The sequence below is a fragment of the Gadus morhua genome, chromosome 12 (genome assembly GCF_902167405.1).
Source record: "Gadus morhua chromosome 12, gadMor3.0, whole genome shotgun sequence".
Taxonomy (NCBI): Eukaryota; Metazoa; Chordata; class Actinopteri; order Gadiformes; family Gadidae; genus Gadus; species Gadus morhua.
This window is the reverse complement of record NC_044059.1, coordinates 9762107-9785057: the sequence shown is the minus strand read 5'-3', so window position 1 is coordinate 9785057 and position 22951 is coordinate 9762107. Positions and strand designations below refer to the sequence as shown.

Sequence of the window (22951 nt, the reverse complement as noted above, 5' to 3'; positions counted from 1 at the left end):
TCCACAAACACACACACACACACACGCATACACACAAAGAGGACGCACCCAGATTCTCAAATAACCCAACTTTCTGCGTGACATTTACCTTTGTCTTTGAACTGTCAGACACGCACACCTTGTGTTTAAACAAGACTTTCTTTTCAGTGTGTGTGTGGCCACACACACACATACAGGACACACACCCACACCCACCTCTGAATTTGATGTTTTTTAGCATATTCGATTGTACCCCACTCCCCGTGCACACATGCACCGACAAACACACCCTGTGTGGTCTGGAGAAAACATTTACAAGCTACCTCGCTATGTGTACTTTAACGTCCCATTGCGCTCGGAAAAAAAGACAATTACATTGTGTAGGAGTGACTTCAAAAAAAGACCGAACGTTTCCACTGAAGGTAGAAGCACACGTCCTGCCTTTGAAGCGATGTCCCCGCGGTACACCTTGTCTGTGCCCGCCTAAGACGCATCGCTTTGTACCCTGTGCTATACTGCCGGCTCAAATGTGTTTTGATTCAGTAGAGCAGGAACATAATTTTCCTTTGCCAAAATAACTGCGCTGGAAAGCGAATGCATTATTGATGGTGTGCGGAACACCCGATGTATAGGGGAATTATACGTATTTATTTATATATATATAAATCATCAAAGGAATCCCTTTCTGCCGCTCGCCGCTAGATGATCCTGATTTGCATAAATCTAACTAGGTTACTCCAGCGCTGCTATTCTGCGTGTTGAATTTGTACACATAGCATGTGTCGTGGTAAATGTGAAGCATTCAGGAAAACCTAAAAGACAAATGTTCCAAAAGTGTTCTTTAGATTTCAAAATAAAAGCACAGAACACTTTCCGCTGATGTTTCTCCTCTGCTGGTGTGTTTCATCACAAACGGCAGTCTCATTCATGCATATCCAGGGACTAGCCATGGCCATAGGGTAGGGATAGTAATCAGCAACAAGTTACGGGCGCTTCTGAAGATGCATCCCCCCCCCCCCCTCCCTCCAGAATACATCGCCTGACGCTTTGGCTTTATTTCCCCTGCTGTGGTGGGGGGTGCGACTTGGGGTCCGCAATTTAAAGCAGCCATTAGGTTCCAGGGATCACCTTTATTTTTCAAAGCATGCCCCCAGTGACATTTCCCTGGGTTTAATAACTTTGTGGTCCTTTGCAGACACTTTAAATTCGATTTGGCCCTATCAGCCTATATCTCACCGTACGCTCACCAACAGGCATGGCTCATTTTGATGGAGGATATCCGAGGGGTCTCCGTGTGATGTGTTTACGGCCTTGATTTATGTTGGCCTACTTAAGAGATATCTTCTTATTTTGACTGTGGGTATCTACGGAGCCCGGTCGTGATTAGTATCGCAGCCGGGGTTCCTTTTTTTTTAAACTGTCTTTACGTAAAATAACCAATGTTTGGGGTTTGGTCCGGGCAGAATAAATGGGCTTTTAGATTCATGGGGGGTTCCAGGGAGACCAGACGTACGGCAAAGTCACAAGACGCTCAGTCAGACGTGTGTAAAAGAAAAAAAAAAGAAGGGGGAGAAAAACAACAAAGTGCTGTAGTAAATTACAGTCTTTGAACTGCGCTCTCGTACCTCCAAATTCCTCTCGGTGAACAATGAGCGACCTTGGCCGGATTTAAAATTGCCGCCATTGTTTCCACTTCACTTTGATGTTAAATACGCTGAAATGGGCCAGCACCAGCCAAACGGCGCGCCACAGCGGAAGGAGAGACCAAGCCTTTCATTCCAGCTATTCTTCTCTCTCTCTCTCTCTCTCTTCTCGCTCAGTCTCTCTCTCTCTCTCAATCTATCTTTGGCTGCCTTTTCTCTGCATTGTGGAATGATGTGTGGTTTCTGCCTTCACCATCTCCAACCGTGTTATCAATATTTCCTCAGACTATTTCCACCCCGAGTCATCTCTCTTCCGTCCGTTTCTCTGATGAATTCTCGTTTCCTCCCTCCCTCGTTTCGTCCACTTTCCTGCTTCAACCTCCCCCTTATCACTCTCTCATCTACCTCCATATTTCATTGGCCTAACCCTCCATCACTTGTAGCCACCAGCCTCTCTCTCTCTCCCTGCCATACACTGCTAATGTCTCTCCTTTCCTCTCACCGTTATCGCTTTTCGATACTCTTTATTTCTCTTACGCACTGTCTCTCAGTTACCTCTTCTCCATACTCTACCCATGTCCCTTCTGGAATTATCTCTTCTCCGTACTCTTCCTACGTCCCTCCCTGAATTATCTCTTCTCCATACTGCGCCTTTGTCTCTCATTTTCTCTCTCTCTCTGCTCCAGTGGTCATGCTAGCCATTAAAGATGCCAGCATGGAGTGGCCGACTGATTCTCACATTTGCGTATCTTTCTGCGTCGCCCGACATAGTAAACCCAAAAAATAAAGAAACAACAGGACCACCCATGCAATTAGGCCCACCCCTCCTTCAGAACTAAAGAACAATTAAAGGCTGTGGGCTCTTCCTGCTGGCTCACACAGCTCTATCCCACAAACGGGGAAGAACCAAGTCGCAAATTAACCAAGGGGGAGTCCGGGATACTTTGAACAATCACAGCATGCTCGCACGTTAATGAGAAGAAAAAATAATTGTATTAATCAGGACTTCTTAATGCTTGAGTACCAGCTCTGGAAGTGGCATTAAAAGGCTTTTGTAAATTTGCGAGTTGTTTCCCTTTTAAGAAAGAGCGTTAAAGCCGCCTTCGTCTCAAGGAGATCCTCTTTGTTTGACTTGTGGTTTGTTCCATTGTTTAAGCTGGTGAGTCGTTGATAATTAATAGCAGCTCTTCAAGTTTATGTCTCCCTAAACAAAAAGGAATAACGGCCGAGTAGAAGTGCATACATTGCCGTTTTATTTGTGCCCAATAAAAACAGAAAAGGCCATTTACCAGTTTTATGTAAAACATATGTAGAATCTGGCTCCGGCAGACAGCTGCAGCGAGTGATTTCCACCACTGTGTACGCCAGACTGTTTAACATTAAATGAACATGGAATGTACCTTGCCAGATCCGTTCCCTTTGAGGACACCAGGCGATACATATTTTATGTACGCATGGGAGAAGGAAATGTGTAAATTCGGCTTTGATCTGGCGGGTCTTTCCCTCACCCAGCAGGCCATGTCCAAACCAAACTCCAAACCGGCAAGCAGAGCAAAGTCTCAAAACAAAATGGACGAACGGAAGGGAAACGCCACAAGAGAAGCTTCTCATTCATCCTCCTGAGGCTTTGTGTGTTTGGGAGATGCACCCATGGCTTTTGACATCGGGCCAAGATGTGTGCATTTCTTTTTACCAACGCATGTCTGGTTAAAATAGAATGTAAAACCAGCAGAGACACGCAGAGAAGGACCACCCAAAGCATTATCCACCGCACCCGACCCCCCCGCCACAACCACCACCACCACCACCACCACCACCCCTACTAAACGTCACACATCCTAATTGTCTCCATCCTTTGGGTGTGACACCAGCCCTCCCCACCTCCCACACGCCAACCTCAAATCCCCAGCAGAGATAGCCAAGACCTGGCTGGCGCCATTTTGTTTTTGGTGCTGCCTTTCTCGACAGTTGACGAAGAACTCCTTGTTCATTCTTTTACGACGAAAGATGGGAAAAAGATGAATCGGTACGCAAAAACTAAACACAGGAAGTTGAGACTGAACGAGTCGTTCAAGAAAGAACCGGTAACAAAGCACTACGCCAAAATACGAGCCGCCAGAAAAGGTAGGATGTTGGGTTGAAGGACATGGCAGATAAATGGCCGCACACACACACGTACACACGTACACACACACACACGTACACACAATGGGCAAAGTTCAGTGCTTCTTTTGATGTTATTTTTTCCAGCAGGCAATGTGACGGGCACAAATGTGGCAGAGAGAGAGACAGGAAGAGAGAGAGAGATTGAGTGAGTGAGTGAACGAGTGAGTGAGTGAGTGAGTGAGTGAGTGAGAGAGAGAGAGAGAGAGAGAGAGAGAGAGAGAGAGAGAAAGAGAGAGAGAGAGAGAGAGAGAGAGAGAGAGAGAGAGAGAGATATAAACATCAAGACACTGCAGAGGCAGGACCCCAGCAACTCATCTGCAAGCAGAAGTCTCACCAGGCGGCTTTGATGTTTTTCGCTTTTCTGTCCATTTTTTTCCCTTCTTCCTCTCAAGTCAAACCGCTATGATGTTTAGCTCAGCAATGAGATTCCACCGTGCTAAAAGAGGGCGGACGGCTGGCGAAATATCCGACAGAGAAACTTAAACAAAGAACCAGAGCTAGTAAAAAAAAGAACAAGGAAACCTAATAAAAAACGAGAGAGAATTTGTCTTCTCCCTGCCTAACCATCCCCCCCCCCCCCCTTTTCCTTCCATCTTCTTTCCTCCATTTTGGTTAGCTATGCTAACCTCTGAGACCGGGAGACTGGGTCTTAATCCCTCTTTTTTTCCTGCTGGGGTTTAGCAGCGATGCTATCGCAGGCCATTCGTTTAAAGTGGGGAGGCTAACGACCCTGGGCCGGCGCTAGACGCCTTGGGGGTGGAGGGGGGGGAGACTGTGAGTAATCTCATATATTCTAGCGGTTTGGGGGTCGAGAAGCGATGGGGGAGGGGGGGGAGGGGTGGGGGGGAGGAGAGCCATAATAAGGAAAAATGGCGATGAGGCCGGAAGTCCATCATCTGTGAGGGCTAGGGCGGCGGTAACTTGGTCCTCCCTTGAACCGTGGAGAAATGAACACACACACACACACACACACACACACACACACACACACACACACACACACACACACACACACACACACACACACACACACACACACACACACAGAGACAGAGACACATCCACACACACAAACACCCACATACACATACACACACACACACACACTCCACCTATCCTGGCTCCATCTTGGTTATTAGCGGAAATAATCAAACCTTTTCAATCTTGCTCTAGACCTCGTATGACACAGGAATATTTATTCCATCTACACCGCGACCTCTCCCACCCCTTCTACCGTTGATAGATGGACTGGAGGGGGGCGCGTAGCCTGGGTGTGTGGTGGCACGTACAGGTGTGCACGTGCACACACACTCACACACACAGCAGGGGAGGGCTCCTATTCCAAGTCAAGCCTGGTTGGCTGTTTCACTCACATGCGTATTCTTCACACATGTGTATTTGTGGAAAGAAGTTACCAATGTATAAATATATATATATATATATATATATATATATATATATATATATATATAAACTCATATAAATACGTGTGTTTGTATGTGTGCATTTTCATTTGGGTATATGTACGTGTGTGTGTTTGCATTTGTGTGCGTGTGTGTGTTCGTGCATGTGTGTGCGTGTGTGTGTAATACCTCCAAGGGCAGCCTAACGCTGGCTCTTATCGACAGCCAACAGTGAATGGGGGCCTTTGTCTCCAGTGGGGGGGGGGGGGGGGGGGGGGGGCTGCATTATAGGGAGCTTAGGGGGTGCCTTTGACTCCCCGTCCCTCTCTTAGAAACACTGATAAACAACCAGGGGAGACAGACAAAAAAAAAACTGCAACCTACTAAAACAAGTCGCACTTTACCTATATACAGCTCCGTAAAGACTGACTCTGTACAGTGGCGATATAGCTGAATACTGCTCCAGTGTACTGCAATAACTCTCTGTACAGTGGAGCTATAGCTGAATACTGCTCTAGTGTACTGCAATAACTCTCTGTACAGTGGAGCTACAGCTGAATACTGCTCCAGTGTACTGTTTTAAATATCTATGCATGTGTAGTGGCTCTATACCTCAATAAAGCCATCATTTTTTACAATTATTTTTATCACTTTTTAAGTGATTCTACTATCCTGTACTTTCTGCAGTTGCGCCCAAATGTAGCGCCTGGTATTCATAAAGTACCATCTCATCTTATCTTCTCCTGCAGTCTGGGTAATACGTCTTTGTAGTCTGAATGTGCTGCTTGAGAATATCCCACTATATCATTATGGAAGTAGAGCATGCAACTATAAATCTCTATGTAGTCGCTCCAAAACTCAGAAGAGCCTGAGGGTGCTTCTATAGAACTATATACATTAAGACCAAAGCCATGGTCTTATACTGTGAAAACAAGAAAGTACAGCTGTGCCACATCAAAAAGAATGCTTTAAGTATAACGTACATATTTTTAAATTTTTGATTTGATGACGGCTCTAAATAATATCACTTGAGATGTTCCCTAGTACGCGTTCATCGAAGTGTCTCATTTCTCAGTGATTGTCTTCCATTTCGGGCTTTGGCGTTTACATGTAACGGCTCACCGGTGTCTGGCCCGGAGGCTGAAAGAATTTGATGCCAGTTTACAGAAATGCCCCTTTTATAGTCTCAAGGTTCCCCTGCGTCCCTTCGCTGTCGTACGTATTAGGAGGGGAGCTTAGAGGGCTGGGCCGGGGGTGCCTTAGCAAAGCAGTTTATGAAATGAAAACGTTTTCTTTTCCAATGGTGCCAGGCGTTACTGCCCTGGTTCTTTTAAGGGCCCGGGATACAGCTCTTCTGGGAGGCGTAGCCTTTGGTACCGCTGCCTCCAGTGGTGTCGTTAAAGCCCTCTGTGTCTCCGTTAAAGCCCTCCGTCTCTCCGTCTGCCGCCTCCCTTCACATTCTCCACCGTCAAGCCTCATTCTTTTGATTTGCTTGGTTCATTAACCGTAATTTTTTTCCTAGAATAATGATGCGAGAAAAGTGAACTTTTACACCGATCCACTCCATTTGTAACCCTCCTTTTCTGTGTTGATTTTAAAAGAGATATATTTAAATCGTCGCACGCCAGGTCATAGTCTTGGCCTCTCTCTCGTTCCATAACCTCTGCACATCTTCCACTTTATTCCCTTAACCCTGTCAGCACATGTCCCACACAGGCCCCTCCCCTTCAAAGACGGGCCCCGTGTGAAGTTTTAAGGGCCTCATTCACTAAGCAGGTAGAGCCTGCTCCTTTCCCATCCCCTCGCAGCAATTAGAGCGGTGCCAGGAAGCGCGCCGCTTTATGACCTTATAAAGATGTTAGATGCACCCCCCCCCCCCCCCCCCTCCTCCCCCAGCTTCTTCACAGTAGTTATACACCCTACTCCTTCTCGGTGGTTCTGTCTGTCTAATAGTTGTCTTTCATTCTCTGTCTGGTTCTCGCTCTCTGTGGCACTGCTCTCCGCTGGCTCAGTGATCCTCAGCCAGCCTCTCTTGATCCTCCTCCTCTTCCTCTTCAACCCGTCCGCCCTTCGAAACGTATTCTCAGTCTCATTGTTCATCGCCTCGTCTTCGCACACCGCTTTCCTTTCTACTTCTACTTAAATCCTCCCCCCCCCCCCCCAACTGTTTCTATTTTTCAATCTCCCTTGGCCACCACCCAGCCCTCCACCCACCCCCCCCCCCCCCCCCCTCCTCCTCATCCACGCCTATCATCCTCCTCCGCCATCCATCCATCTTCCCTTCCCCTCATCCCTCTATCCATTACGCGGGCTGGCTTGGCTCCAGCCTCCCCTCTCTCTCTCTCTCTCTCTCTCTCTCTCTCTCCTTCTCATTATAAAGAGCTTCCTTCATCTTTAATCCAACACTGATTGATGCTTATCGTTTCGGAAAAAGGAGGGCAGGGGGAGGGGCTTGGGTGGAAAACAAAACCCCAGCGTTGCAGCAAAACAAATGTTGCCCAATTTTTTCCAACACCTGTCAGTCGAACTTTAACGGCGGTAACTCATCGGAGGCGCAGCGGCGTCCCCGTACGACGGGCGCCTCTCTCGTCCGTCTTTGTTAGACGGATCATCCAAGGGGATATCGGGTCCGCACTCGGTCCAGGGGTCAAGGGATAATTATGTGCCCTGTCCGTTATTACAGTGGGGGGGGGGGGGGGGGGGGGGGGTGAATCAATATGAGCTGACGGGAGTGCGTCGACCGGCTGTCACTTCTCCTTATTTCTCCGTCTGAGTGATGGAAGGTGTGACAGTCCGTGAGAGAAGCCCCCCCCCCCCAGTGGAAACCCTCTCCGTCGCGTTGGAAGGAGAGCTTGCTCGCTGTGTATTCTTACACTCGTGGAGCGCTGAGGCTTTTTAAAGGCAGCTTAGACAGACTTGGTCGCCCCTGAAAGAGAAAGAAAAACCCTTTCCTACCGTCAATGGAGAGGAAGCAAGGAAGGAAGGATCAACGGAACAGGCAGCGAGTAAAAGGAGTGAGCGGAAAGGCTGAGTGGAGTGGTTTCAGTGTGAGAGCATCCTCCTCTTCTTCCCCTTAAAGCACAGGGTTCCTATTCGGCGATGATATCATGTGCGATATTAAAATAGGAACCAGCCATTTAAAAGAAGAAACAAATTCCAACAAGGCGTCTTTCTCTAGTTCTCAGAAAACCCGAATAAATACAAAAATAAACAGCATCTTGTCCACGTTACGTGACAAAGCCGGGGTTAGGTTTTAAGTGAGTACAGGCCCTTAAGCCCCCGCAGTGGCTGCTATTGGCTTTGGGGAACCTTTAGGAGGCAGAGTCTACCCCCTCATTGTAAAGAGCTCAACCCTCGTATCCCTGCTCATCTTCGTCCCTTTCATCACCAGCTTGGGGGATTCTCAGAACGGGAAAGGGGGTGTGTGGGGGAGGGGGTCCCCTTTGTTTGGAGCGGAGTGGATAGACTCATTGGGCCCCGGAACAGCCAATAAACAGCCAAAGTACCTTCTCGAGGAAATTACATGTAACACCAAAGAGAAGGAGAGAGAGAGAGAGAGAGAGAGAGAGAGAGAGAGAGAGAGAGAGAGAGAGAGAGAGAGAGAGAGAGAGAGAGAGAGAGAGAGAGAGAGAGAGAGAGAGAGAGAGAGCGAGCAATGGAAACACAAGAGAAGAAAGAGAGTTGTATCTACGTGTAAATGAGTCCTGGCCTGTATGCGTGAAGGTGCACACACAGGAGGCAGTAAAAGCCAATGGAGACTCAAGACGAAATAGAGAGTGTTTTAAAGAGAGTGTTTATGTGGTGGTAACTGCCCCAAAATAATATAAAAAGCTAATAGCACCCCCCCCACCCAGCCCCCCAAAAAAAACTAGATAAACTTAACTGAACTTTAAATGACATTGGGGAATGTTGAGTGAATTCAACATTTAAGGACAATTCAACTGAATTAGATTCCTTTGTGTGACTTCTAATTTAAACTGCATGGACCCACTGAGATTCTTTATGGCTACATGAGTTGAATTGTGTAACGCATTAGTTCCCCTGCACCCAACTCTCTCTATCGCGTGCTCAGAAGAGATGCTCAAAGTCACCTTTCCAACCGACAAAAGTCCTAAGTCTCCGGGAAACCAGCCCCCTGTGTCCCGTTAGCTCTTGTGTTTCGGTGCACTGGCGCGTACTCTGGAAGGTCATATTCCACTGAATTAACTGATAATAAACACACACACACGCACACACGAAGAACACGCTCCCAGCCCCGGCATTGAGAACCTACACGACCCAGTGAAGTTTCCAGTGCGTATCTCTGCAACCCCAGAGGCCTGGGTCAGGGGCTTGTGTTGGTTGAAGGCTCACACTGGATTGGTTGGAAAGGCGGCTTTGATGTAATAATGAACAGTATGACACTAATCTCGGGGTGGTAATTAGCGGGCAGACGATAGCTGTCGGAACACTTTCAAAAAAGATGAAAAGAAAGTGGAGGGGAAAGCATAACGCAATAACAGAATGAGGACAAGGAGGCACGAGGGGGGAGAGGTGGGCTGACGGACGGACAGAAAGAGAGACAGTAATAAACTGGGATGTGGGGGGCCGGGGAAAATGATGTCTTGCCTTTTTTCGGATAACCGCACAAAGAACAGTGATGTTCTCTTGCTAACGGGCGTAATGACCAGCGAGCGAGATGAGAGATTAGGAGATTGAGAGGTGGGATAAAGGGGGGGGGGGGGGGCATCGAGGCATAAATAGATTCGGCAGGTGAGATCCATGGCTTCCTGTTCGTCTGTCCGACAGTTGGTAAGCCATTGGCCTCACCTGGCGGTGCTGGCTCCATGCCACTCACAATCATACACACACAGGCGCACACACACACACACATACACACAGGCGCACGCACACACACACACACACACACACACACACACACACACACACACACACACACACACACACACACACAGAAACATTCACATGAACTCAAAGGGATTAGAAATAAAAAAAACTTTACAGGGAGACAGGCAGACAACAGATACAAATGTGTACACATATCACCCCGGGCATAAAATGTGACACAGACACAGACACACAAACAGAAACCTCTAAACTACAAGATGGGTTACCTTCGATTCATTTCTTGTGCGTGCATTCTGCATGGGGTTCCTCTCCAGGGAATGGGTGCGATTGTTGGGTGGCGGTGGAGGGGGTGGCGTTGGTGGATGACGGCGGGAGGTGATGTCGTGTTTGTAGTCAGCCTCAAACCAGGGTTTGCAAAATCTGAAATACAAAAACGGAGACACAGAGGTAAGAATGATGAGCGACTGTCAACAGTGTCAACAGAATAAAGTGGTCTCAATACTAAACCAGACATGGATTACACATGACGATACAATAATAAAATAAGAAGATTTTAGACATCCAAAAACCGCAGTGATAAAGAAACGAAACCAATATAGACAAAGGAACATATTGCCTTGCACCAGTATTCACGTTCTCAGTTATCGCACCACTCTGTGAACTGTGCACTCGTGTTCAATTTGGCACACTGCATGTGGCGCACACACATTTGTGTCTTTACTTTTAGACTAGTATACTGTTGTGAAAACTATCTTGCCAATAAAGTTTTTTTATCGCCCGGTGTGAGGGGATGCTTGGTAGAACGTTTGGCAAAGTGCATTTAAGTCATTGCTCTGAGCTGCAAGGAAAATAACAAGAGGAACACACAAACTTGTAGTCTCTCGTCGGAACCCACAGCTGCACGGACAAAGGCTCCGACAAGGGTTAGAAAATATGACACAATAGATGGTCACCAACAAAGACCCCCACCCCAACCCCAACCGGTCCAAACTAACTTACAGACACACACACACACACACACTCAGCCCTCTCACTGTAGAGTGGGCTCCCGTGGCACTGTGGACCCTTGTGTGTGCGTGCACGTGCGCGCGCGCGTGAAAGACGCTATAGAAATGTGTGTGTAAGACACTGACCGGCACAGCTTGACGCGCGCGCTATTCTCGCCCCGTACCCCCACCCCTCGCCCCTCGCCCAACACACACACACACACCCCGACACACACACACACACACACACACCCACCTACCCTAATTTTTAATCTCCATTCTGAGCGATAAACCGCTGGCGTTGGCTCGCACGGTGAAACACTTCATCACGCCCCTCGGTTGCCAGAGCTCCCCGTAACCCCCCCACCCCCCCGATCCGGGGAGGACAAACACAGTGCTCCTTTGTCTGCCCTCTCAACCCCTCGCTCTGTCTGGGCGTGCACCGGCTGGCTGCAGGGCATGTCTTTACACGGACCAGGGCAGACCGGGGGAGAGGAGGGGGTGAAGAGATGGAGGGAGGGGAAGAGGATAAAAAAAAAAAGGGGGTCCGGGTGTTTTTTTTTTTTTTTTACATGCTTTTCTTTTTGTTTCTTCTTCTTCTTCTCTTGATCCCGTTTCAGCATTTTTCTGTCAACTCAGCACCATGTGGGAGGGTAATGGTGTGTGTGTGTGTGTGTGTGTGTGGTGGGAGGGGTCGGGGGTTAAGAGTGGGGGAGGGGGCTTGCGTCACGCCAGTGCATGCTTGCAGTGGCGTGATCTCCCCCCCCCCCACCCCCCCCCCGCTGCTACCCACCGCCCAACCCCCGACGTTTAAACACACAGACTGTGTAGCAAAACATTTTCTATAGATGATAGATATGAGCAGACATTATATTTAATTTAACACAAAAATGTAGAAAGTAATTTAAAAGTTATCACTATATCTACATAAGATATTGTACACACACTACCAAGCCTGTTTCTCAAACAGCAAACATACCGTAGTTTATTATGGGATGGCGCCTTGGGCAGGTTGTCTTTTTTAAGTTAAGCAGTCTTTTACTTCTAAGCTATGCATCGAAATATATACCTAAAACGCAGCTGCCATCCATTTGAATATGGACCCTGAGCCCATATATGGGCTCATATATGTATTTACATATGTATGAATGCACTTTGCCAGATCGAGCACACACATGAGAAATTTAATATTTGTGCCTGTGTGTGTTTATGGGGACTCAAGCAGAAGGCAGCAGACATAATGTTAACTTATCAAGACAATCAAATGATTGCAGTTGTTTATGGTGACCATTTTGACCAAGGAACACATTCCGATGAACTATTTCATATTTTTTTCTTATTCATTTACGATCTTAAAACTTCATTTCTTAACTGCATTTCCTTTTTTCAAATGGACTCACCCTCTTTATAGTGATGACACATTTCTAGACCAGAGAAAGCGCCAGAGAAATATACATATTAATAGATGAATTGTGAAAAAATCAGTAAAATCAACCCAGATGTCATAGATGTACGAAGGAAATAAAGACTCTCCAAGTAGCAGTACTTTTGAGAGGTACATCACTGCCAACCTAAAGAGGCAATGACTAGGCGTCTCATTTGAAAACCGCAAACTCCATCCACCAAGCGTTCTGAAAGTACCAAACCTAGCTCGTGGAGTTTCTGTTGACTCATTTCCCGACACTTGTGCTCACATCTGCTCTTGAGGTAGAGGGCCTTACATTGTGAGTTTGGGAGTAGGTCTGCTACTTTGAGCAATACGTATATACGCCCCCAGTATGAACGTCTGAACCTAATTAAATCAATGTAGATATCTATTTGGTTGAACTTTCGGTCAAAGCTAGAAAATTCAAACGTTATTCAAAGTCCAAATAGACGTGGTGATTAGAGCTAATGGAATCACGATTTGCACAAGTCTTTCAAACATAGCAGGCAGCAGGGGCTGGGTTTATTTTGTCGATGGGAATAAGGAATGCATGCTATTTACTGATGTTGCCAAACTGCCACATGGCTTATGCAATGAGACCAAGGACTGTGGCCTCAGCGGGTATCTTCAAACAGTCATTTCAAAGTATTGCCTCTTATAGGAATAAGAGGCAATCTATATATTCAGAGGCAAAGTATTGCCTCTAAATATATACAATTAATATTTTTGTGATTGGTTGCATTTAACTGATACAACTGATAATCCCCGTCAGCCATGATTTACTGATGCAGGCAAATTCCAGATTTCTTAATGGGAACTTGTTTTGCATTTGAAATATATTCAAAAATATTGGTTAATCAACCTATGCTCAAACTTAACATTGAATTATTTAAAACAGAAATGCGTCCATAAATATCTAGAAAACGTGAGGACTTGAAGGCAAAGATTTCACTGTATCGTAACGCATTTACTCATTTAAATCTGTTGTTTATTTAATGGATAAAAGCACTTTTGCTCTTAACTAGTTTTGGTTCATTGTTGTATGTCATTAATAAAAATCCCATCAAGGAAAATGTTCTGTCCCTGTTGATGGACAATAAAGTTTGCTAAACTAATCTACAAAAACACAAACAAAAAGCTGTTTGGGGACCGTGTCGACCCTCAACCGGCATAGTGTTGGCTAACACAGTACCGCGCTCTGACAAAGGAGTCAGCGAGGCCCCAAGGGGCCAGATGACATGCGCTCCTTAAGCACAGCCAGACATAATCTACCTCCCCAGCCCACCCTCCACAAACACACCCACTGAGGAGCGGGGGGGGCTATTCAGGGCACATTAGGGAGGTGATGGGGGTACGGGAGCGGGGGGGGGGGGGAGTGCGGAAGGGGGGGGTCTCGAGGGACTTGCCCCACTTGGCCGTCCTAATCAACCAACACCTCCCCTCCACCTTGTCTGCATCTCCCCCCTTACAACCCTGGATCAATCCGGGATCGTTTCATTTATTCACTTTTACGAGGGGGGGGGGGGGGGGGGGGGTTGGCATGTAGAAGAGATTGGTGTGTGTGTGCGTGTGTGTGTGTGTGTGTGCACCAACAAACCACCACACGTCTTAGGGATTTTTTCCCGCTTAATTTGCCCATTTTCTCGGCTCCAAAATTAAAACAAGCTGCAGCAAGTTTCTGGTTGGCATTGCGCCCCCTCCCCGCCCCGTCCGATCCCCCTACCCCACCCAACAGACGGGCACGTTCCATAAAGCACACCCGCTATCTAGAGTGATGAGCGGGACCCATTGTCTTGTTATATTGTCTTCAATTAGGCAGGAGATGATCGGAGACAATGGGAGGCGCATTTTGTAATCACTGGAGCTACTCAGACTCACGCTGGGGCTGCAGAACTTCATTACGCTCAACGGTCCCCATTTGGTGATAAAAACACAAAATGTGTGTGCAAGATCGTCTTCCATACGGGAGGGATTTCAAGCAAAACTGGAAGCAGAGCCAGAAAAAATAAAGAAGATGCTGTTGTCAGATGGAGTTTAGCAGCGAGTTTATCTTTTAATCTTTGCCGTGACTAAACAAGCTGGTCGCATCCAGCGACAATGAACCGGGTCTTGTGTCTTGTTGTTGCAGTAGTTGTTTCGTTTTTTTCTGCATTGCCTCTACTTCAAAAAATGCACTCTTGTGGCAGTTGAGTGCCGTGTCTGAAGAATATGCTGCTTTAAGGCTAAAGTCTTCTTTGGGAAGATAAATGTACAACCGCAAAGTGAAGTCGTGACACCCCTTTCATCCTCACTGCATAAATATTGTAGGAGCTTAGTGGAGGGAACAGAGGACTAGCTCGGTACATGTGTCAGTTCAGAATGTCAAAACGAGACTTTTTTACGGCAAAAAAAGAGAAAAGACGACTTGACAGAACATCATCTACATTACCTGGAAAGCATTTAGCTGAGAAATAAGTAATGCGCTTTTGGAGCGAGCCTACTTTCTTTGAGAGTCTTCCATCATGGCTTTTTAGGCTCTGACTGAACCATCAGGCCAGACAATGCAATATAATTGTGCAAATGGTTTCTTTCATCCGGAATTGTGGCGGCATTAACCTCCAACCCCCCTCCCCCGGCATCACTCTTCCCTGACCTCAGCGTTCCCCCCTCTACACCTCCATTATTCCTCGGTTCTTTGCTAATCTTTGGCAGACATGTGTGCCTTCAATGACACATCGTCACACCATGTCTACCGGGATTATAGAAAATGTCCTCCAATTGTGTGAATGGCCGTGCGGCATTAGCCCTCATCCCCGGAAGATGATGAGAGAGCAGGATTGACCCAAAGCTGTTTTCCCATTCCCACCCCCCCCCCCCCCCCCCCCCCATCCCGCCCCCTAGCTTTTGCTAACACACACACACACACACACACACACACACACACACACACACACACACACACACACACACACACACACACAACCACACACACACACACACAACCACACACACACACACACACAACCACACACAGTAGGGTTCAAAGTGTGGCCTTAAATGTTGTCTATCCATTCACCTCTTCACTTGCACGTATTAAGGGAATTAGCAGCTCAGTGCAGAAACGTTTTGGCTTCATTGCATTTGAAGATTACATCCGTCCTTTCTGGGGTGCCAGTCAGGGGTGATATTTTTCATGAGGACCGCCCTGGCGGGCATAGCTGTGAGACCCCGCCCCCCCCCCCCCCCCCCCAAACACACTCTTATCAGATCCTAGCAGACATTGAGATGACAGCCATGCCAACCCAAAGCCTTTGATTTTTTCTGCACTTCAATTTCATTGCTCTCATGTGGCTATATGATTGCGGGGTTCGTGTTGTCTTGCTCGTCCAAGACGGTTTCTTCACGTCATGTGACCTCCCAGGTGAGGTGCCACACGGGTTCGAACAAACCTAATCCTTATTTGAGTTTCCCTCTTCCCAAGGACTGTCTATGGTAAACTGTGTTTACCGCCCCTGTCAAGTTTCTCATAGCCCAAGGCCAAGACACGACCTTTTATTCCTCAACCCTTTTCAGGGCGGTCAGGTCAGAGTGAAATACTCTCACATTTCAGCACTACACTGCGCAGTACGACGACCGCCATCAGTGTTGAACCTCATGCATAATGCAACGCAAGTTAACTTTTAACACCGAGACTTTTGTTTTTTTAAATCTTCAAACGGTGCTAGACCACCCATAACACGTTACATCTGGAACCTTGTGGGAATGCCTAATTTCCCCTCACGTTAACCATCAAGTATGCAACAGTATAAATATATATATATATATATATATATATATATATATATATATATATATATACACACACACACACACACACACACATTGTTTTTTACTATACGTAGCACATCTGCCCCCTGGCTCAATGCAGATGGCAGGGCAGCGTATGTAGATGAGTTCATTAACCTTACCGAGCAGTAATCACTGGGCCATGCCGGCACTTCCTTCCACTCTTTGTTGGATTTTATTTATGCCCATTAATAGCGAGCCGGGCTGAAGCTCTCGCTCAGCGCCTGAGGTGCCTCAGTGTGGCGTTATCAAACCCTGTCATAATTATACATGACATCCTTGTGATTAACGCTTCTGTGATTATAACGCAATTTCACCGATGCCGTCTCCTCCACCGTTTTTAAAATAGAAGCGCGTTGTTTTTCCCCGGGAGCTTAACTTTTCATGAGGGGCGCTCGGAAGAAACTAAAACCACCGAAGACGGGGGTGAGAATGTGAGCAGGATGTGTTTTCGCGTGGTGTCTTGCATCAGCCATGGTGAATTCAGTCAGCGTTTAAGTTTTCTTAAGAAGGTCTAAAGACTTCACGTTGGCTGCTGGCGTTGAGGGCTTGCACCTGGAACGGCGAGGTCAAAGGTCAGCTCACCAGCTCAACATTCCCAGAGCCTTTCCCTCCCTACCCCCCACCCCTGAATGAGTATCCCTGCGGCATTATTAGCCAAAAACGCGCCATTCCCTCTCTGCTTCCTTCCCCCTTTATCTCTTTAGTTTTACCTTTGTTATTTCACTCCGCGAGAAAAAGCCCATGGACCGAGATTCAGAAACAATTAACCTCTCCGCGGCAGTGGGACCTCGCCCAGGAAAGGGCACTCCAGTAATTGAATGACTGCAGTATTTACATTCCTGACTGTGACTTCCAATCCTTCACGGGTAAATCTGGTTATCCAAATCCCAAACTGTGGCTTTGTGATCGTCCAATTTCATTATCACGGCTGTTGCATTATTTCACAAGGAGGAGAGAAAAAAAATGCAGTTTTAATTTCAGCGAACAGGGTTTTTTTTCAGTGCCGTTTAAAAAAATGAAATAAAATGAAATTTCACGCATCATCCTTCTGACCTACTTAAGCTACCCTTTATGTATTTTAAACCATTGGGTTAAGAGCTTTTTTAAAACCGTTTATAAAATAACAGACATCCTCCCCATGGGTCAAAGCATACTTTAATCTAAGTAAAGTCCCAGTAGGATCCACCTCAGACACCAGTCAGGGTCTCGGTCAGACCGCAGGGTTAAAGGGGAGGCCCTTAAAGGGGAGGCCCTTGACCCCTTCTTCTTCTGTTCCTCTCCAATGGCACGCCCCTTGGTCTTCTGATTGGAGGGCTTCTGCGTTTGGGAGGGGGCTCTCACTCATTCATATGACCTCAAAGGGTAGTGGTGGTCGGGTATGGTGATGCTTACTGTTACTCTTTAATTCCCCCCCCCCCCCCCCCTCCACCACACACACACACACACACACACACTCACACACACATACACACACCATCATCCCAAGATGGCAGAGGAGAAAACCAATCTGATTGGTTCCATGAAACTCATATTGAAAATAAAAATGAAAAAATAAATCAAAGCTTTTGGACTTGATACCATATCATTACTAATACCAGGGGAGCTTTCCCTATTTTAATATGAGAATAGATACATCTTGATCTAAAAGTCTACATAAAAAAATAACATTCAGTGCATTTCTTCAGTATCAACACAGGATTAGCATTGCCGGAATGACACAATATAGCAATCGCTGGTAAATGACGCAATTTCAAACAGACACAGAGAAAGAGAAAGTAAGCGTCTACGGCTCGTGTAAAACGTCTTTGAAGAAGACTTGTGTATCCAATGAAGAAACATCCTGATGCATCAATGGCAAATCCTGCTTCTTATGAAGCCTTTAGATCCATCTTCTACCAGAAGTTAAAGAGCGTTGTGCTAAATGCGCCTACTGAAAGCACTTCAGCGATTTTGCGTGTGGTGGAATGATACAAACGCACAGCATGCAAAACAGAAATGTCAAAATTATGGATTTTATCACAGAAAACTTTGTAACACATTTACCATTCATTACCATTAATTTACTACACCATTAATTTATCTACAATTGCCATTCATTTATAACTTCTTAACAACACCAGTTCACTGGGTTTCAGCACTATTAGAAACCCCAATAATACCGCATAACTAAAATCTGTAATAGTTCCACAGTAAAAAAAAAAAAAAAAGCTATACAGCTAGAACTACACACCCCTATTCTCACAAATAAAACATGGACTCCAAGCTATTTAAGTATTCACAAAGACGCCTGCTCGAACAGCTCACACGCGCACACACACACACACACACACACATACACACAAAGAGCCACTCTCGTCTTTGATCTGTGTGCATGTATTGCGCCTGTGTGACTCACCCCCCAGTCTGAGACGCATATAGGCTACACAGCATCATAAATAACAGTGGCATGTTGCAAAGGGAACCGTACAAACACACACACACACACACACACACACACACTCACGCACACACACACAAGCACAAACATAACAAAGTGTTGCTTTCTCCGCTTGATTATGGGTGAAGGAGGAAGAGTGGGCGAGGGAGGGCAGGGACGAAGAGGGAGAAGGAGAAGAAGGAGGAGAAGAAGAGGAAGAAGAGAAAATAAAGCAACTGGCCCTCTTCCAGACAGACTGGAGCGTTGCTTGATCATTATGTCTAGCCTTCAGGTGTCTGGGGCCGGCCTGGCGCGAGAAGGTAGTTATAGGGTTGCGCATGGCAGCACGTCGGGAGGGGTGGGGTGTGCGCACGCACACACGCACACGCACGAACACATACACACTACAGCGGCATATAAAAAATAATAATATGCGACAGCCAGACAAAGCAACACAGATACACCAGCATCAGGAATGAGACGGGTATGGCAAGGGGGGAGGGAGAAGGGAGCGTAGAAGAAAAAAGAAAGAAAAAAAAGCCTCATCAAATTTTGATTAGTCAATCCACCGTCAAAGTGACTTTCTGTGTCGGCTGTCTTTTTTTTTATCTCGACTCTTTTTTTGTCCGTCCCCCTTTTCTCGTCGGGTTTCCACGGAGCAGACAGATTTTTATAGTTCCTAATTAAAGCCATCTGAAGCCTTTCAAGACATCAAACGGGCCCCGTCCGCACCCTCTCATTTTGATAGTGCTCCAATTGAAAAGAGCACACACACACACACACACACACACACACACACACACACACACACACACACACACACACACACACACACACACACACACACACACACACACACACACACACACACACACACAGCTAAATAAATCAGGGGTGGATTTTTTCTTTGCTTCACCTCCATGCATTAAATATTCATTGATAACCTCCCGCGTGGAAACAAAAAAACACGTCCCGTCTCTCTGGGTGTAAAGGAACCCGTTAACATTTTTCTAAAGTGGCATTTCTTTCAAGCGTTCAATTCAATGGAATTTCAAATTATAGTAGACAAGCGCCTCCAACGAGTGCAGAGAGAATGATGCTTCGTAAAGCACACTAAAAACACCCTCCGGGCACTAACACACACACAACCAAAACCTTGAACTTGGCCACATTCTAAGTTGGGAACATATTCCGGAAAATATGCAATATCCCGGATGGAAATGACACACCGTTTCATCGTTCCGAGATCCACCCTCATACTGGCCCGGCGGATCGGAGTAAAAAAAAAGAGAAAAAAAAAGAGTCTCCTCCTTTCTGCTCCTCAAGTGGGCAAGTGGGGGCCACAGCCCACTCCATTCCTCGTGAGCTCCTAATTATGTCCACAGTGTCGACCGGTCGGACAAGCACCGCACCGCACGCACAGCGCGGGGCCCGGGTCACCGGGTTTAGCCCGGGCTGGGATTTATATTTCATGGTGTGGCTCTTTGCGGACAGACAGAACAGGAAAACAGAAGACCCCAGACCGACAATGGAAACGAGCGAGCACTATGGGTCGCACATACACCACTCATGCAGTGGAACTGGACCGCTTGTGATACACTCAAATTATTGGTGATAATACGTTGCACTTGAGTGACAGACAGCGAGGTACCTATTGGTACATCATGTTCTGCCCGGCGAGACAAAGAATACATTTCTGAGAGCCAAAGTATTCGCTCTGACTGACCGAGAGCTTACAGCATGCACAGTTCATGTGGCTCTTAACGTTTTTTTTTTTTTATAATTTCCTCTTAAACGATGTAAATAAGTCAGGGAAAAAACAACTTCGCCTACTTACATTCATTGCGATAACTTTGGGGCGTTATCTCGCTGCGCGGCGTCTCGCCGCGCATGAGGAGCGGGAAAAAGTCCGGGGTTTCGAGACGCGGGACGTCATTTCGTCGACGCAGCGACCGTACACTTCGAGTAAAGTTTGATGCGTGATAAATAAGCCTCTGTGCGGTTGCGTGGCGGTTGACGTCCGATTTCGCCGGTCTCCAGTCCTTCAGTGATGCCTCTTCGCTCCGTGGTTGAATGGTGTGAGGAGAGTGGAGGCGCAGAGGCGCGTCATGTGAGCCCAGGAGTGTCCCCCCATTGGCCGGAGAGACGGCACATTGATAAGGTTCTGCTGTGCTCCAATTGGCCGAGAGAGCGGAGGGGGCGCGGCCTCCTCGGCTCTCCTGTGTGCAAGAATCTGAGTGCGTTCACTGTTCATGATTTCCAGCAAAAGGGGGGCAATGTAACAAATTGTTCCAAAGATCTTCATCTGCTTTGTGCCATTTGCGCAAAGAGTGTTCTTTCTTTCAGGCGGGTGCGTTGGAGAAACGTTGGTTTTGTTTAAAGTCAACGAAGGCTGTGAATGAGGGACTTGTGCCTCTGGAACTTGGGCTGACCCCATACAATTCTTCTTTGAAATTGTGTCATTCTTTCTAAAGTGCATAACGCTAAATAATTCAAGTTGATACTATGAAAAAAACTGTCTAATGGTATTTTTTTGTAATGACCTCAAATAGGCCACACATGAAGCATTTTAGCGATACACTTCTCAAATGTGTTTTTTTCCTTAGTAATTATTACAAAGTAAATATGAATAAGGGCTTATTACATTTTTCATGATTAGTTTCTCATCTTACAAACATAACAAAATGAAACAGGAAATCCTGCCCACACCCCAGTCGGTAGGAATCAAGGAAAACCCCAAAACAAATACATCAGCAAATATAAATACAACCAAATGTATCAATGAATCAATCCTCCCTAGTGTATTGTGTATTGTCAACGCTTCTGCTTAATAGTCCCAAGAGACCTCAAGCTAAATATAAGAGCCCTTATTTCATACAAGCTAGTTCGGTCGGCCGGTCTTAGCTCAGTATATCTTCAGTATGTTCATAGTTCTGTGCATGTTTATTTATCTAAACACCGTGGATTAAAATTTAAATCATCATCATTAATGAGCCTTCAAAGTTGTGAGCTGCTGGGTGGTACGACCGGCAGTGTGGCCATGACAACTATCCTCAAGCATTGTGTGTAGTAATGCACCATTGCGTTTGTGACCAGAGGTGAAACATCTTACATCATTTCTAAGATATCCACCCTAACATTCAGACATTTGCTTCTGTTGACCCTGTTTGCTTTCATATATATTTTCTTCATAGCTGGACAACACAATAAATAGTGCCTTGATCTCTCTCTCTCTCTTTCCCTCTCTTGAAGCCATTCTTTCTATGTCCGTCTATGCTCACACTGTCTCTCTTTCTTCCTATCTTTCTCTATATACCTCTCTCCCTGTCTCTCCCTCTCCCCGTCTATTCCCAGACTGTCTCTCTCTCTCTCTCTCCCTGTCTCTCCCTCTCCCCGTCTATTCCCAGACTCTCTCTCTCTCTCTCTCTCTCTCTCTCTCTCTCTCTCTCTCTCTCTCTCTCTGGAGGTCGCAGGAGGCAGAGGAATGGGAGGTTGTGTACGAGGGGAGAGGTGGGGGGGGGGGCGATGGGGCGGGGCGGGAGGGGGAAATAGAGCGTGTGTAATCCGGAGTGCGGCTGAACTCTCCTCTCCGGTCGCCCCTGGCCGTGCCATTAAATCAATATTCCGTAAAGCTTTCCCTTGTTTTCACATTCACTTGACTGCCGCCATGATGCCCCGGGGGGAGGGAGGGGGGGGGGGGGGGGTTATGGCGTACCCAACCCCGCAATATGCACACACACACACACACACCCCCTCCCTCACCCACCCACCCACCCATCTCCTTGTCTTCACCGCACTTCACGGGCAGACGCCCCTCATTCTCCTCACGGGGGTGTGGGGGTGGTTTGGTGGGAGTGCGCCATTTCAATTTGTCTCGCCCGTTAACGGGATGCGGCAGGGGCAGGGGCAGGGGGGAGGGGGGTTATGGGGGATGGGTAAGGGGGTTGAGGGGGTGAACCAAACCGTTGTATTATCTCGTCGAGAAAAACATGAACGTTATCTTTTTTTTTCTTCTCCACTTTTCTCACCATGAACCAGCTGGTGGAGGTGGAGGAGGAGGGGGAGAAGGTGTTTTTTTTTTCCAGGGGTTTCGGTCAACGCTTTTTACTCATGAGATCATATATTTCACCGTACGCCGCAGCCACCTCAGCGCTGAATATTTAGCGTGACTCAGACCGGGCGCGTTGGTTCCTCTTTCTGCTGGTTTCTGGATCACGGCGCTGTGACTGGCTCGCACACTGGACCGAAAAAGACCC

At 46.9% G+C, this 22951-nt stretch overlaps 1 long non-coding RNA gene across 1 annotated transcript in view; it reads right to left on the bottom strand.

The window, feature by feature from the left end:
• LOC115555777 (uncharacterized) overlaps positions 1–20800 on the bottom strand; it is a 28357-nt gene extending 7557 nt beyond the window's left edge. The window contains exons 1-2 of the long non-coding RNA XR_003978907.1: positions 20533–20800; positions 10306–10459 (exon numbers count right to left, since the gene is read on the bottom strand). This is a non-coding gene — a long non-coding RNA (uncharacterized LOC115555777). The remainder of the gene's footprint in view (positions 1–10305; positions 10460–20532) is intronic.
• Positions 20801–22951: the final 2151 nt, after the last annotated feature.